This window comes from Amphiura filiformis, chromosome 8 (genome assembly GCF_039555335.1).
Source record: "Amphiura filiformis chromosome 8, Afil_fr2py, whole genome shotgun sequence".
Classification (NCBI taxonomy): domain Eukaryota; kingdom Metazoa; phylum Echinodermata; class Ophiuroidea; order Amphilepidida; family Amphiuridae; genus Amphiura; species Amphiura filiformis.
In genome coordinates this window covers 50,864,006-50,881,615 of record NC_092635.1, presented here as the reverse complement: position 1 = coordinate 50,881,615, position 17,610 = coordinate 50,864,006, and the positions used below count along the sequence as shown (strand labels likewise).

General features: G+C 36.8%; 1 long non-coding RNA gene across 1 annotated transcript; it reads right to left on the bottom strand.

Annotated features, from left to right (window-relative positions):
• Positions 1 to 7,585: 7,585 nt before the first annotated feature.
• On the bottom strand, positions 7,586 to 14,364 carry LOC140159171 (uncharacterized). The gene is made up of 3 exons (XR_011859852.1): positions 13,871 to 14,364; positions 10,890 to 11,025; positions 7,586 to 9,586 (listed from the first exon to the last, which is right to left on the bottom strand). It is a non-coding gene; the product is annotated as an uncharacterized lncRNA (long non-coding RNA).
• Positions 14,365 to 17,610: the final 3,246 nt, after the last annotated feature.

The window sequence follows — 17,610 nt, the reverse complement described above, 5'->3', positions numbered from 1 at the left end:
CTCAACAAAATATTACATTGATTCGTCAGATGAAACATTCTGAATTCTTATCCTTTACAATGGTCAAAATGAGAAAATATTAAGAAAAAGGACCCAGCCAGCCTACAAATTGTACAATAACTAAAATTGGTGTTCTCCTTTCCAAAACTGAAGAAAGCATGAAATTAAGAAGAGTAATTTTGCATCAAAGTGTATTGTGTAATCCGATTATCACTTCGGTATATGTCAAATGAATTAAGCTTTTGAGTCCTGAACCATAATCAAAATGATCGCCACAAAGTCAAACACATGCCACATCATTAAAAAAGGTGCATGATCCCATTAATTGGGACTTCTGTAACTATTTTTGCTGAGTGTTGCAAAATTATAGTCCAGTGGAGCCTTCTTAACACAAATTTGTCAGGCCTCGGATTTTAGTTCGCATAAACAGGACTCTAATCGGGTCTTTGTAATGTATAAAATATATTCTTGGGACTTGAAAAACATTTTGTGTTTAATGATCAGGAATTTTGTGTTATCAGATTTTGTGTCAACAAGTTTCCAAAATATCATCAACATACTGTATAGCGCTCCGGGAGCACAAGACCTAACCCTAATCCAAACCCGCGAATCCAAAGTCCCAGAACCCTAAACCTACATGTAACTCTAACGCTCCAGGTGCACTATGTGTTGATAAAATTGTGCAACTATTATCAGCTACAGCTACAATACTCAAAATTTTGACTTGTGTCAAATCTTTAAATTCCATGACTGTTATTAGTTTTTTTTAATGTACAAAATGAGGGTTTTGCTTCCACTCCAAAACAAGTTAAGGATTGCAATGAAGTTATGTTTCATCTGGCATTACAACTATTTACGAATAATATTTTCTAATAAAATTTTTTTACATCAGCAGCAGTAAATAACTAGTAACTATATAAGTATGCAATGCTCGAAATTAAGCGGGCACTCGGGCCAAAAGCCTGAGAATGTCATGAAATAGAAGTCGGCCAAGACAGACTCAACTTCAATCCATGGCATGACTTGTTCTTGATTTCTGAGGATGAAGTCACAAAAAAGTGTCACAAATGTGGACCAGTTTAACATTCAAATATTACAAATTTAAGTTTGGACCCGTGAAAATTGATGATGGCTGGTAGATTTCCAACCCAGTTTCCAACCCAAGGGCCCCTATTTCGAACACTGCTAGTAACTGTATCAATATTTACAAAATAGAATTTTCAAATACATCGTCGGTGGCATCACATAGTGACCGATGAGAAAATCTGGTCCATCACATAGTGACTGATGTCGGTTGCAAATTTATCATGAAATGAACATTGGGAAAATGTTGAATAACTGAATTGTATTAGGTATATAGATAATAAACTCGTCATAAATGTGTCTATTAAAAGTAGACATATGAATGTTGTTGCCAAGATTGCCAAAAGATACAAACACTATGTCACTATGTGATAACTATTTGTCATGAAATCTCAACATATTTCACCTGATTGTTCACATACGCCACTATATGATAACACTGATGACTTCTATGTTTATATATTAGTATCTTAAAGTATATATTGATCTGATAATTTGATTTCACATTGCCACTCTTCTGTCAAAGTCAACAAAGTGCCAACCAAGCCTTAAATAATATGAACATAATACTCACAGTCACCAGTCACATGTCTACCTGTGATGTATAGGACTATTCCAGTTGATATACATACACCCCCTATAGAAGACATGACCTTAATCTCCCACACGGGGGTTATTCCAGTTGAAATCCATACACCCCCTATGGAACACATAACCTTAATCTTCCAGACAGGGAGTGAAGATTTCAAATAGAGTCTTAACCCCATTTGAAATTCACACTCCCTGTGTGGAAGATTAAGGTCATGTCAGGGGGAGTAAGGATTTCAACTGGTATAGCCCAATTTGTAAATCAAAGACTGGAAATGGTCACTCGTATAACTTTGCCTGAATGTATTGGAAGTTCACAAAGACTTGGTTCACAACAACAGAAAAAACAAAATGGCTGCAATGTGACTATACATGTACATAAAGGAATGTAATATTTCCACATTTTCCATCCTGAACATTCAAACAAAGGTTTTTGGTTGTTACTTTCATAACAAAGCATGTAACTTACATTTTGCATTGAATCACTCTGTTGTAGCACCCCGTGTAGCATAAGCAGGGCCATAGCAAGTTCAAAAATATTAAGGCAGCCATCAGGAGTTGGGGTGCTCAAAATAATTTTTTGGTGTGTCCAACTCCAAATTGATGTTATCACAAACTAAAATACTGGGCCAGTCATGGCTGCCTCACTTGCTACATCCCTTACTAGCAGGACTACTCAGTAGAGATCATTTCTCCTCAAATTAAATATAAACTTACATTACACATAAAATACCGTACAAAGCCCACAACACTTTCTCAAAACAAACCCATCTTACAAACCTGGAAGCAAATTCACAATACATGTTTTACTTAATAATTCACATATTATATTATGTATAAATTGTACCAATTTTTATTTCATTCATTTCTCAAATGAGGTAATTCCCACATTCTCATTATTAAATAGATCATACTAATTAATTACAGGCCATAAATACATTTATAGAGAACATGCTGATAAAAAAAACCTTAGCACTTATGAAATTGCAACAAAATATGAAACCATAAAATAATGCAACAGGCTTAAACATGGCATTTTTTCTTTCAAGAAAACATTTTGTATGTGTTCCCATGGGGGAGGGTGGAGGGGTATGGGATGGGAGGCAGATTGGGTGCATTTTTAGGCTCTTGGATTTAGCTTTGGGTGCTAATTTCAAGTGGAGCCTGCACTTTTTCAAAATTTTGAAAAAGTGCTAAATTTATCATCATTTTCTAACAAAATTTGCAAAAAAATGCCAGAATTTGACAAATATAGCAATAAATTTTGTACAGAAAATAAGTATCATTTAGTGTTGCTTCTTTTGTAAAATTTGGTATATATTTCTGGGAAAAGGTTTTTGGCCCCAGCTGCACATTCCCACTCAAAATTGGGAAAACCCTGTATTCCCCCTAACCAATATTAATGCTAAATACTCGATTGTTTTGGTACATTAAGCATTTCCACTTTATAGTGTCCATTGTATTTAAATACTGCATTGTCCTTTTAAAACAAACAAATATGCATTAAATTGTGCTACTCAAAGCAGATGTTTTTTACACAGTGCAGCAGGGATGATCTATGTACATTGGTATCAAATAGCATATGATTATCATGGAGCAGGTATATGTTATCTACACATTTAATATTACAGGAGATATACTATGCAGAGAGGCTAGACAAAAGCTGTATCGTATGACAAATGATAATTTGGGATCAGCTGCGTGGAATATGGTGATACAATATTATCTCGTTTTATTTCCCGGATATAATGGAAATGTGGTATTGAATTTTAACACCACATGAGACTGTTTATCTTTATCATAAATTTGGAGAAACCTCTCATCTGCAACAAAATCTGATCTAATCATACCGGGTAATCATATCAATGTTGCAATACTGATATAAGATCAAGATGGTAAAAAACACACAAAACATATTTCACTAACTGTACATTGTATCTTTAAACTGTATGCTACATGTAGACTCACTGTGGGTATTTTATAATATGAAACAGAAATTGAGCACTACAGAAGTTGTTTAATTTAAAATACACGGTAACAAAAAACCTGCCATCACTTGGGCACTTCTAAGCTTGTTTTTTTTAGTATGTATGTGCCACTGGAAACTGATTTGTTCCACCAAAACAGGGCCTTCTGAATTGAAACCTGGCAACATTTAGTGCAAATTGAGCCTTAAAATGCTAACAATTTTGTTAAAAGTGCAATATTTAATTAAAACAAGGGTTTTAGGAGTAGTAGAGGAACCTGAAAATAGATTTGCATGTTTTGAAGTTCATTTGTACAAAAACAAGTCAAAAACTGTTATTATTTACACTTATAGTGCACATAATATGACATTGCACAGATTGTCCAGATTGTCATATGCGGAGCATTCAAACCAAATGTGTTACCATCCTCGAGCAATAATTTTCTCGAAAGTGTAGCGATTTCATCATGGATCGTGTTTAGGGTCCCATTTTCAGGCTCCTTTCGTAAAGAGGGTAGGAAAGGATAGCACACTGGCCTGTAAATCATTGTTTATGGATGTCTGTTTTAGGTAGTAAATACGAGGGTCTGCTCAAGAATGGTAACACATGATAATATATGCCCCTCCCCCAATGTTTCATACTGTTTTGTCTTCACAGTGGTTTCCAGTGGTATAAAAATCTCAACTTTTTTGAGAAAAAGTGGGGAAATGATGCTGTGGATAACAAAATGCCCTTTTAAGCACTGAGGTCAGATAAGATGTGCTTTACTGTGTTTACAACTTAGCTGACATTTTGTATTCTCTATAGATTCACTTTAATTTCCCGTCAGACTGTGTCTTCACTAAAATTGTTTATTAACACGATAACACCACCATTCCCATTCCCATCCCCAGAAGCACTTGAACATACACATGTGTACATCTAGTGAACCGTTTCCACAGGGGTACCATTAATCAAACAATTTTCAACATCAAAGTTCTTTATCTTATATACAAAGGTGTATATATTGTAAACTTGTCACTTGCTGAGTGATATTGATACAGAGCAAGCATACCCAGGGCAATATATTCCATTTCAGATGCAACAAATAGGAAATACTCTTGTGGATTATGTGGCACAGTGCTGCCCTGTTAATGGTGATCGTAGACTCCCTAAAATCCACAAGGCTTACTTATGCTATACAGAATACTATACATAGCATTTTATGGAATAATTTGCCTAGTAATTGTACTACTACCCCCCCCTGAAAAAAAAAACCAATTTTTTGCCCCATATTTCAGTAGACTTAAATTTCAATATATTTTTGTTTATTTTGCAATTGGTTTGTTTTTTATTCATTGTACAGCATTCCTGAGGTTAATTAATTGATAACACCCTACAAATATCTGTTATTATTATGGAATGTTTGATTTTACACACAAAAAAAGTGTGATACATACATGCATACATGTACATGCAAGTATTACTCAAAAAGAGTAAGAGAAAAAGAGTTTTTGACAGCTTGTGTTTTTGAAAATTTAAATTTGAGTTAATATGAAGTTGGTTAATATCTAGTGAGGATTTCCTTTCTCAAAACTTTACTTATTTGACATATATTGTCAGAACTGGTCACATATACCATGGTAAAAGGAAGAAATAGGCTCAAAACACAGCCATGGGTGAGTACAATGTATGTCTGAAGTAATTTGTACAAATCTGGTTTTCGATTTATTCGTAAATTTTCCATTAAAACATTGATCACTTCTCATTATCGCCCACAATCCAGTACTGTGTCATTTCAACTAAGAAGCTGGGTTTTTAAAAAGTTCATTTTGACCGTTTTTGAGGTCAGAAAGGCGATTCTGCTAAATCCTGCTAGGGCACCAGGTAATCACATGCTTAAGAATGTATCCAAAATTTTACCAATTTTGAGGGCACCAAGGCAAATGAATTGGGCACCAAGGCAATAGCAATAGGTGCCAATGGTAATTTTTTCCCTGAAGAAGCTTTCGCAGCACTCTTTGCTTACTTAACTTATACATATCTTGGTGTAGATTATTCTACATCTTCAATCAGATGCCTGACGAAGTCCGATGCTTTCGGACGCAACGTAGCAAAGTGAGTTGCAAATTTTAGTTCCAGTATTTGATTTAATTTTACAAAATAATGTTAACTTATACATGATCTATAACTTGCCAAATTCCCTTTACTTTGCAAGTGCAAGTACATGTATGAAATGTGAACTGTATCATACAAACAAATCAGGGTGTTAACTCGGTTCCTCAGTTCAGTACGGTACACCCCAAGATCAGTACTAAACATAAAATCAATGACCATACATGTACATGTACAAAGTCATAAGCATACATACAGTGAATATTAAAAACTTTTTCACATAAATAATTAATAAATACACAATAATCGACATCAGCATTACAATGTCCTAAAGAATTGTGGTATGGTTTTGGCAGTTTTAGGTACACGTTGAACTCTGACCTATCGGGGTAATTGCTTTAATTATTATTCATTCATTTATTATCGTAATAATGTTATTATATATAAAATTTGTTTTAAATAATTTAAGACACAACAATGTTTTTTTTTCATTCTTTTGTTCTAGCAAAGCATTTTAAACAATATTTTGTACACACACAAAAAAAATTCCTGATAGGTCAAAGTGCAAAGTGTCCTTAATCTGCAAATTTGTCCCACAGTTTTAATGCCGATTTGCCTTGTTTTATATGATCCTTTGATTACTGCATCAAAACTTGTACTCCAAAATGGGCATGTTATGATACAACTTTCAAAGTGGAGGTGTAACATTTACATCTTTTTAAACAAAAGCATTTTATTGCACCTCATACATCCATTTTCAAACAACATTGCATCAAAAGTAGGGCCAATGGCGTCAAAAGTTAGAAAAGTAATTTTGACCTGCTGTGACCATGTGAAATCATTATTTACAATATCATGAAGTGCTATCAATTATTTTAACCAAATTTTGGATTAAACTTGTGACCCAACAGCAGTAAATGAGGCATAAGTTTGTCACTCAGGATCAGACATAAACAATAGCAGTAATCAGGCTTCCCGTTAGTAAAAGCGTCATTGCGTCCAGGCGCGTATTTTACAAATTTGGACGCAAGTTCACATGGCTAATCAAGTATTTTATGCGTCCATGTGGACGCAGACAAAACTTCAAATTTAATCATTAATTGATGATAAAAATAAGAAATTGTTTTATTTTTACGATAATAAAAGCCCCAAAGTTTTGACCAACCTGCTAAGAATTGAAGTAGATTCTGCAATATTTGTAAATGCAACGTCAGGAAATCGTGCACTTTTGGCATGCTTTCCGTCGCGATCGCTGTTTGATGGGGAAAGTCCCAATTGATGCAATTGTTTGTTTACAAAGCATGCTGAACTGGTGACGTGCAGTTAATGTTTATTTAGTTATTTATCACAACCTGACAATATTCAGTTTTTAATATTTTAAGTTTATTTTTTCATAAATAATCTACGTTTCCTTTATTAGTATTATTGTTACGATGAATAAAAGCAATTTTAACTTAGACAAAATCCAAATGATAACCTTTTTTTGTATTATTTGTGACAGCGCGTGTTTTAGCTTTTATAGCATCATCAACAACACGTGGATCGAAGTAAAAGGAAAACCCGGAAGTAAAAGTACAAAAATTTGCTAAAGATTGACAGACTTTGCGCATGTTTTTGCAGCTGTTTCTGACCATGTTTCTGACAAAAACTGATGCAGAAATGAGAAAAATTATCATTGCGACTGGAGGTGGAACATCACGGCGAAAATTTTATTTTAACAATCAACATTTGATGAGGTAGACCGGGCGGGTAATGCGTGTGTTAGCAACGAGGGGTTGCCGTTGTGTTTCCGGTATGATTGATCGTGAATTTCATATGGACGCACAAAAATCTGTCTGGACGCAAGTTTTTTCAACCTTGTCAGCAAACTTGCGTCACACATGACGCACATTTTAAAACCCTTAACGGAACCCTGGCAGTAATAATATAAAAATAACATTAATAATGAACGTTAATATGAATCAAACTTGCGGTAATCAAATACCTGCTTACATGCACCGGTGACTCCAATATAGATTATTGTTCCTGGACATATATATGACAGATTACATTGTACTACTGTGACATCACATTTGATCCATTAAATTACTATCACTGATTACCCTCTTTTACTCATGTTAGGTCACAATTGACATATTTTTCTTAAATGTAGATACAGTGTACACTTACATTGAATAAGAGTAAAATCCTGTCTTATCAATTCTTTTCAGGTTTCAGATATAAACATATTTAAAATGAAATTGATTTACATCTGAAATCTAGTGTCAAATCATAGATTGTCCTGCATCAGTACTTGATGTGTCAAGTAAATAGGAATAAAAAAAAACCTCAATATTTCCCCAAGTGATAGGATCTTCATTACCTTATTGTTGTTATGGCGACCACGTAAAAAACAAGAAGATGGTGGTCACAATCACTACCAAATTTGGATTTTGACGTGAAATTTCATGAATATTTGTTATGAAGATCCATTTATAAATGGAATTCCCACTAGAGAACTAACATTTAATATTAGGGATATTTATAGCCCTTTTGGCTGCCCAGATGCAGTAACGTCAGTGTTTGCACCAGGGACTGCAGTTTTAAATTGTGTGTATTGACTCAAACAACTGGTGCACGTGTGTTTACACCCACGATCAAAGGTGGTGCGTCTGTACCTGGGGTGAGTCCAGGACCCCCAATTTTCACCAGTTGGACCCCAAACATTTAATTTCTCATGTATTAAAGAACCTATGGACCCCCACCCCTGGGTGGACCCCAAGTTTTAGAGGCTAGTGCTACATGTACCCATGATCTGCACAAAGGCAAAGTAACTGTGACAATGTACTGACCAGGCCTTTTATTTGAATTTTTGGGAGCACTCATTTTCAAGGCCACTGGACAAAGACAAAGAAGGGCACCAAGGCCAATAAATCATAAAAAATGCCTTGAAGTGGACCAAAGTTCTTACCAAGGCCAAAACTGAAAAAATGCAGGTAATGGCCTTGGTGGCCTCCCTGAAATTCAAGCCCATGGTGCTGATGTCATTGCCTCAAGGAAGCCAAATGGACTACATGTACAGTAGAGTTTTCAGTGTCATACATGTACACACTATACAGGGACATGCACAGAAAACCTTCAACTGAGTGCAAGGCAAAAATCTGCACATAAAACTCATTCTCTGCCAGATAATCATACCATCCCATCATGCACTTTTTTCTGCAAAGCACCATGGGAAGGTGTGATTTTCTGCCCCTTCCATTCCAGTTGTTTGTTTTATAGTCCTGATAAAAATCATTCAGGTACATACATGTACATCATTGAGCGAAGCAATTCAACAGGTGAACAGAATTGATATTACCAACAAACACATAAAATTATGATCATCCTGATGATGCCTACTGCTGATGGAGATGCATCCAGATGGTGACAACCAGTATCAATAGGATCCACAACATGCTCATCTATCAGGGCACATTTCTTTACCCCAATACAGTTGCACATTCATTGAATGACCTTTGAAAATTTGGGTACACGTACACAAACTCATACTCCACAACTTGAGGTCAAATTTTGCACTATGAGTGTTTAATTGAGGTTATGGAACTATGCAAAATGAATGAGGCCATTGTGGTCCACAGTGTATGACAATCACCTTATCCCCCCTATAATTGGCCTTATCACCTGTCCGCAAGATGGGGTCATCATATTCGTATCATGATTTTTGACAGTTATCATCAAAACTGTGTTTCTGTTGACAGGAATGTTGGGATAGCAACAATTACTGTTAGAATTTAGCTTGGGGAAGAATGATGTTACCTGCATTCTAGGATGTTTGTTGTGAGCCTCGTGAAAATAAGCTCTTGTCAGGTAACCTGGAAAATACAAACAGAAAAATTATGACTCATTATGTATGTACTTGTATCAATATTCTTTGATTAAGACACTGGTCATAATATTGACACCGAGGACGCAGTGATTCTCGATAAGGAGGAACAGTGGCATAGGAGAGGCATCAAGGAAGCCATCTGGGAGAGAGTAGAGCAGCCGTCACTTAACAAGAAAGGGGGACTGAGACACAACTTATCTCACGCATGGAACCGGGCCATCAAGACGATCCCTAGCCGTCTCAAAGTGTCACATGACCAGCCCAACGGGTCAGTTGCCTGATGAAGTCTGATGGTTTCAGACGCAACGTAGCAAGTTGCAAAAAATGTAAGTTCCAGTATTTGATTTAATTCAAAACTTTGTGATTCTTTGATTACATACGGTACATGTATGCCGAGTGCTAATGAATAATCAAATAATACGTATATACAAAGTTGATTCCAAGTTTTCTGTCACCCCGTCTGTATCACTTTGGCCAAAACTTTCATTATTTTCATGAAAAAATTAAGATGAAATGCTCAAAAATTTAAACTCTCAAAGTGCCAGACATGCCTTGCTGATGATTTCAGCAGTTTGTCTTAATTGTAGGTGTAGAGGAAGTAGTCAATAATGAAAATTGAAGCTTTCCCTCATTATGTCCCTAGTACATGTAATTACGAAAATTGCAAATTTCTTTTCATTTTAATAATTTAAACTCAATGTTACTCAAATCTTTTGTTTTAAGGGGGTACTACAGTGTACACCCCTGTGGCAAATTTTGTGACTATTTTCGTATTTTTCTCAAAAACTAATAACACACTGGTAACAAAAGTTATGTATATTATTGGGGCAAGGAATCTAATTACTACACTGAAATTTCAGTGACTCAAGACAAGCGGTTCAGTAAATATGATAGGAAATGAGGTACATCCTAGCGGTACCTCATTTCTTATCATAAATAATGAACCGTTTGTCTTGGGTCACTGAAATTTCAGTGTAGTAACTGAATTCCTTGCCCCTATAATATACAACTTTGGTTTCCAGTGTGTTATTATTTTTTGAGAAAAGTGCAAAAATAGTCAGAAATTTATCGAAGGGTGTAGTACCCCCTTAATCTGTTGCAAAATGTCTAAAGATGATCTAAGCATAATCCCCGTTTTCACATGGCCTTGCATCAACAATAGGTAATAATGAAATATAGTCAAATAATGAAAGAGCCACGCCTCATCACTGTACAAAAAATATGTGACGGGTCAACATCAACTTTCATTAGCCTTGTATGCTATAACACTTTTAAGTGTTCAATCTTACCTTTCGTTATTTGGAATTGGCATCAAAGACTGTCATATCTTCATCATCATCTTCTTGATCTAAAGGTGTCAATTCTACATCAGATGCGGGTGTGGCCAGGACTCCATATTTTTTTGTTTTCCTTCTCGTCCTTGCCCTGTGAATAAATTCAAATCGTAATTTTAATTAAATTTTCAAAATAATTTACGAGAATTAAATTGCAATGTGTGCTGTTGTTTTTTGGGGGGTTTTATTTTTGGTTTTTGAGATGCCAGTGACTTAAAGAAAAAATGTTAAAGAAAAAACTGACACTGCAGAGCTTGTCAAAACACATAATGGTCAGCTCCCGGGATCAACTAATGCTAATGGAACTAGAGCAGTATTACACAACTATTCTGCTATCTTGAAAGATATCCACTGATCCTGATCAAACAACTGACACACGGCATGATGCAGCAGCATTGCACAAGATAATGCAAACAGCATTCATGCGCCGTGGAATGCTATATTCTTTATTGAGTCTCTACAAGCACACAGTTCCAGAATAGTAGCTGTGCTATTGTTGAAGTCTCTGAAAGAGAGTCTGAGAGACCCAAAGAAGAGAAAATGAATTCAAGAAGTACAAGGAGAAAGCAAAAGTTCTCTGTATATTGCACATCATACAGAAGTGAAACCAGAAGACCATGGCAAAGAAAAAACAGATCAATTGCTGATGAAAACCCATCTGGGTGGAGACACACACAGTCAGCAGCCAATGGTAGTGATAAGTTCTGTGTCACTATGGACCACAATGGCCTCATTCCAATGGCATAGTTCAATAATCTCAATTAAACACTGGTACCATAGTGCAAAATTTGACCTTAAGTTGCAGAGTATGAGTTTTTGTACCCAAATTTTTAAAGGTCATTCAATGAATGTACAGATGTATTGGGGTTAAAGAACTGTGCCCTGATAGATGAGCATGTTGTGGATCCTAGTGTGTGGATACCCATTATTACACTATACATGATAATTTGATAAGATGACCACCTGTCTCCAAGAAAATACAAAATGTGTTTTCACTATTCAGTAGACCTTCTAGGCTTTTATTTGAGTTACCCACACTAGACACTGACCAAAGTAGGAAGAAGTTTAGCAAAAATATTGTCAAATTTCAATTTTGTTGGGTATACCAGAACGAAATTACAACAGTGGCCTATGGACAGTGTAATACACATAATCATGATTCATGCATAACTCGCACACGCAAAATTGGAATCAACCTAAATCTTGGGAAAAAAGATGCTAGGATCACGAAAATCCTCCTTTATCTGGTTGACAATGACTCAACAAAGGCTCAACAACAGCCTCTTTGAGTTTTTGCTGTGGAATCCACCATCAGTCCAATGAGTCCATCACCAGTTGTTTGGATTTTAGTAATTTAAATTGGCAAAAAGCAAGGAAAAGAATTTCTATGGTCATTTAAAGGGGGGGTAACCCTATTGGTTTTGGATATGGATTGTCTTTAAAATTACATAATACAAATGTAATATCAAATATCGCCCCCTTTATGCTGCTTTGTGAAAGAACGAGAGCATTTTCAGCGTAATGTGAATAAATAGCCAAATTTGCAATCCAATACCTTGGTATGTATACGTGAATTGCATTCTGGGCAGGCAAGCAACAACCACAATTCGCGTTCGTATGACGTACAATGCCCGGCCCGTATTGAGCGGAAAATATTTGGTTTTTTTCAGCGGTTTCAGAAAAAAAGGAAACAAAATATATTTCCCTTGCAATATGTACATTTCAAATGAATATAAAAAGTTTGGGTTAAAAATGGAGAAAAAAACCTTCCGGTACCGGGTTGTGAACCGGGTACCTCTCGGGTAAGTACAAACGCGCTAATCAATTGAGCTAAACAGCCCACTACGTGAAGCGTGGAAGTTTTATAATTAAATACAGCGCACAGTCTCCTCAGCAGTTAGTGTGGTTCGCTTTTTTCACAGAATGTGTACGACGCGAAACCAAAGTAGCTGTTGAGGAGACTGATGATCGCTCATAATTCCCTGCCCCAGAATTCCGGAGTAATTTTTAGTATTTACAAACTGGTAACCTGTAAAAACCGCTGTGTTTCATGATTTCTCCAGAAATACATCGACTTGGAGCGTCAAATTTCAGGATAGTAATGAGAAAAATAGTATCTATTTTGTGATACCAAAACCTCATCAACAATGAAAAAAATCGGGGGGGATGATGCTGTTGATCGGGTTACGGACCTTTAAACATCACAAAAAGAATATTATGAAGTCTGCTACAAAACTACAATGTCAATGCTATTTTCATATCCCATTTATTAAAGTTTTTTTTTTAAACTTCCGTGGTCCGGGTACGCGCTGGCGAATTGCGATCGCGTAGGTCACCTACTACGCGCCGCGCCGAAGACCAATTGGTCAGCCGGCTTGTTGTAAAGTGCGTTGATCAGCCAATCAGCGTGATTGTTTATTGCTTTTGCATTTACGCTCGTGTACGCGATACGCACAGGCACGACCACGGAAGTTTAAAAAAAAAAACTTTAGTATAAATAATGCATGGACCCTACACCCATCGAATGAGTGTCATCGGCCCTCAGACACACACATACAGGCACATACAGAAACCCATTCGATCCATGTACATACATGGACCCAGCACTGGAGGGAACTGATCACATTCTAGGCCGACGTCCAGTCAAAAAAATGTTATACATTTGTATATTGTAACTCTGAGTTCGAGTCTGAGATGGATCCCATATATTCCATCTTGTAAATGAGTGCATATTTAAATATGAATGCCTGAATATGTAAACACATTTGAATCGTGTGCTGCAATTGGTGTACATGTCACATTTTGAAGAGTGAGTGGGAAGTGAGCCTTTTCACATGCACACCACATGTATTGGGCCTTATGGAAATACCCATGGTCTGGAAAACATGTAAATAAACAGGTACTGTAAATGTAAGATAAAGAAAAAGATTATGCACCTTATTGTTTTGAAGGCAAAAAAGGCAACAACAAGTGTAGTAAAACCAAGAAGAACATAAAGCATTCTTTTCATTGTAGCTGGATCTGCTAAACTTCCATAAGTATCACCATCATAACTAGGAATACTTGTAAGATTTTTGGTTACAGGTTTGTCAGTTATCTTTGGTGGTTCATTTTGTGTATCAATATTGTTTCCACCACCACCACCATCACCTGGAGGATTTTTCTGTGCAATTGGTCCACTATTTCCGTATGAGATGAAGAAGAGTAGGCACAAAAAAGTTGCAAATAAGAAGTACACATGCTCCATTTTGATTGATCGCCAGTCGGTTCAGTTTCCTTATCTAAAACTTAATATCATACAGGGGTCAGCATGGCCAGAAAGTGTTTCATCTGAGTAATAGTAACGAGAAAATCTCACAGCTGTTCACTTCTGCATCGACAACAACATGGAGAGAATGACGTTGCTGTTAGACTTGTACAACGCTGGGTTTTGATACTGGAGCAAATTGTGTAAATGCCTGTAAATGCTGATGTTTCTAAAGCATTGAAAAAGACTAGCAATTAACGCCCTCTATTGTTGAACTTGCATGTGACTGATTTGCCAAATTTGACTCTTTAAACTAAATTTAGAGATTTTTGTAGCAACCCACTTATGTAGGGGTGATCATGCAATAATTTAATCCCCGGGATCGTGAATTCTTAATGGTCTGCCAAAAATCGTCCCATGGCCCTGTCAAAAATCACCCCCTTTTCGATGTGGGGGCATGAAAAAAACATGAGCAATGATTGTGGGAATTGTCACATGGGACCAATCACAAAAATAGGCCTAGTTGTCAGGGAGGCCTGGTGCAATTCAATCTTTCTACTGTGTGGCGCATAGGCGCGACCTTTGTCCCACAAACGTCTATTAATTTGGGTTAACCACGACCTTCCATGATATACCAGGTTCAACAGCAACTTAACCGAAGGACGACCTTGCTACCATTTACCATATCCGTTCAGACTGTAGCATTATTCACACGAGTAGGTGGTTGGTATTACAAAGAGTGGAACAATATACTGTTATGCGCTGAAACGTAAAGTATAGTAACTGATATGTTTTCTGTAGTTCATCCAAAGACAAATATAAGTAACAGTAATCACTATTTGTTAAAATAAACAAAAAAGCAGCATATATATTAATCATGCCACGTAGTAAAAATTTTATAAAATCATACCCGCTTAAAACTGGAATCAACCAAAATATCCTATGTGGAGAACAGCGTTCAATAACCTTGAGTTTACGTGATCTGACAAGCAGAGAAATTTTGACCTGAAAACTTACTGAAATATCTTACCGTTATCAAATTGAAACTGATGGGCGGAGCTTATAGTTTACTTATTGAAGTAAACTAGGGTAAATTTAGTTAATATAAAACGTAACTAGGTTCAGACATCTCTGCATATTTGCTGCGACACTGCAATCCTTTTCCAGGGCAGTTTTTCTGCAGAGAGCTGCTGGTGCACTGCGAAACTAGCTCAGTCCTATGCAAGGTCGCGTGTTTTGTGGTAGGGGTGATTTCAGGTTGTAGTATTTTTAGTACAAAAAAAATCGGTCGGTGTGTATAACAGCCATCAAAATTCACGAAAAAAATACACGAAGTGTACAAATATATATGAAATCCATATCCACCCCTGCATAAATTGTGACTATTACAATTTTCCTGATTTTAACACTAAACCGCCGACGGATGTTGCTGGTCCTATAGCGTAGCATGCAGGGGTTTGTAGAGGTCATCTGGTTTAATACGGAGTGGAATAGGAAAAATGGACCGATAGTTTGTATTGTGCACAAAGGGGAACAGTTTTGACCCTCCTATGGGCCGAAAAAACGACCACAAATTTTAAATTGCGTTTATATGATTTTCTGTGGGTTTTTTTCATAATTAATATGAAATATTAATAATTTTCATGTCAAAAAGGCAGCCCTGAAATTTTAGAGATCTGAGAGGGGCCGCTCAGGATGAATTCATGGATCACCCCCCCCCCCCCATAAAGGCCCACAAGTGTTTGAGCTTGTTTGGTCCCTATTAAGCACACTTTTTTCATTATTCAGCTATCAAATGAAAATTATTGAGTATTTCCTAGTAAACATGTCATGCCGCTGGTATTTATTAAGGCCGATATTTCCCACCGGTTTTAGTTATTCCACCCGCAAAAAAAAATACTATAGCCCCGTTCACAAACACTAATATTAGCCTGAGGCCTGATGCAAAAAAAATTCATTGTGAAAATTTTTCTGGCCCCCCCCCTTTTGAGATCTCAAAAATTTCAGCCCCTCCCCTTTTTGACACGAAAATTATAGGTCAACCCCATAGAAAAGCATGATACATAGGCCGACACTCAAGTTTTTCCAGAAAATTTTGTGATCATTTTTGTCAGGGCTCCCCCCTCCCTTTGGAGGGTCAAAAGAAAAGTGGCGCGAGGCTGTGGATCACCGTTTAAAGGGCATAGGGGGAAGTGGGGCAGATTGGTCCACCTAATGTCCCATTTTGCCCCACCAGATTTTACTCGGCTATAATACTAATACCCGACAACCTGCGACAAGTGACCACTACAAAACAAAAGGTACATCACCAAGTGTCTAGTCTAGTAGACTTACGTTTCACAAAAATTGGTGCCGGTCGGCCTCCGGCTTCATTATTTTATTAAGGTGTCTTTAAGGCGTCATTTTACCCCACTGCAAGATTTTTCTGTAACAGAGGCTGGGGTGAAATGGGACAGCTGGGGTAAAAATGGGACGCCATTGATTTACTATGGGACTTTTTTTGTTGGGGCAAAATGGGACAGTTTGAGTTAGCACACAGTAAATCAAATGGCGTCCCATTTTACCCCAATTTGGCATATTTCTAAAAGAAAGCTTTTCTTATAATTTTCGAAGAAAAAAGTTACAATTGTTGTCTTATTTAATTGAAAGGGTAGCTTAGAAGTTATTTTTTAATTGGAGAAACACTAATCCGGACCATTGATTCAGATATTGAACCACAAGTCGTGACCTCTGCTTAGACATGACAAAAAAATGGAATACTTATTTTGATGTGTTAAGCTTACGGCCCTCAGAAGTTCCTGTTTAATGAAGAATGGTACTTTTAAACGGTTTGAAATATAAATAGACATTATATCAAAGTTATTTTGTTGCAAAAATGGGCAAAATGTGACTATTTTAAGGTATAAAAGTATTTCCGAAATCACTGTCCCAAATTACCCTGTGTCCCAATTTGCCCCAAGTTACCCTATCTATTGCAAAAACAAGTTTAACTCCATTCGAAGAGAATAATTATTACACTTTTACAAGTTGACACTCGTTGCAATTTTTTATTCGTATTTCTCCAGAAATGAAAAGAGAAATTGTGTTTTTAAAATGCTGCCTCGTAAAGGTCCTCCCCCCGTTTGAAGCAAAATTGATTTGCAGGAGACTGGGCCTCCCTTTGAGATCTCAAAATTTCAGCCCCCCCCCTCCATTTTGACATGAAAATTATGGGTCCCCACCGTCCCGGTCAACCCCATAGAAAAGCATATAAACACAATCATTTCCCAGGAAAATTTGTGATCAGGGCCCCCTTTTATAGGAGAGTAAAAAATTTCAGCCCCCCTTTTGCATCAGCCCCCCTAACAAGTGTTTGTGAACGGTCCCTGAGCTCTTTTGACATTCAGTCATGTCTAGGGCCTACTAGTCAGTGCGACCTATACCACTCGA